The following is a 1,016-nucleotide window of genomic DNA, read 5'->3' on the forward strand; positions in this document are numbered from 1 at the left end:
CTCCTGCCTTCAATCTTTCCCAGCATCAGGGTCTTTTCCAGTGAATCAGCTCTTCCCACCAGGTGGCCAAAGTATTGGAGCTTCAGCTTCACCATCAGTCCTTCCAATGAGTATTCAGGATTGATTTCCTTTAGAATTGACTGGTTTGATCTCCTTGTTGTCCAAGGGACTTTCAATAGTTGATATCCTGCTGTCTACCTATTCCAAGACTGCACACAAGCAGCCAGACACTACTGGGAAAAGTTTACATTCTGTGCATGGCCCTAAATCCCAATAATCTAATGGTCCCTAATCTCAGTAACCTGTGAACATTACATGGCAAAAGGGCTTTGCTGATGGTATTAAAGTTATAGATCTGAGTGGGGAAATGAACCTGGATTATCCAGGTGGGCTCAATCTAATTCCATGAGTCCTTAAAAGCAGAGAACGTTTCTCAGCTGTGGTTGCAGAGATACAAAAATGGAAGAAGTGTAGAGAGGTACAGCATAAAAGGGGTTCCTGCTCTATATAAGATGGAGTACAAAAAAGAGCTTCATGACCAAGATAAGCATGATGGTGTGATCACTCACCTAGAGCCAGACATCCTGGAATGTGAAGTCAAGTGGGCCTTAGGAAGCATCACTATGAACAAAGCTAGTGGGGCTGATGGAATTCCAGTTGAGCTATTTCAAATCCTGAAAGATGATGCTGTGAAAGTGCTGCACTCACAGCAAATTTGGAAAACTCAGCAGTGGCCACAGGACTGGAAAAGGTCAGTTTTCATTCCAATCCAAAGAAAGGCAATGCCAAAGAATGCTCAAACTACCACACAATTGCATGCCTCTCACACTCTAGTAGGAGAAGGCGATGGCACCCCACTCCAGTACTCTTGCCTGGAAAATCCCATGGACAGATGAGCCTGGTAGGCTGCAGTCCATTGGGTCATGAAGAGTTGGACACGACTGAGCGACTTCCCTTTCACTTTTCACTTTCATGCATTGGAGGAGGAAATGGTAACCCACTCCAGTGTTCTTGCC

Source organism: Bos indicus x Bos taurus, chromosome X, assembly GCF_003369695.1.
Source record: "Bos indicus x Bos taurus breed Angus x Brahman F1 hybrid chromosome X, Bos_hybrid_MaternalHap_v2.0, whole genome shotgun sequence".
NCBI lineage: Eukaryota > Metazoa > Chordata > Mammalia > Artiodactyla > Bovidae > Bos > Bos indicus x Bos taurus.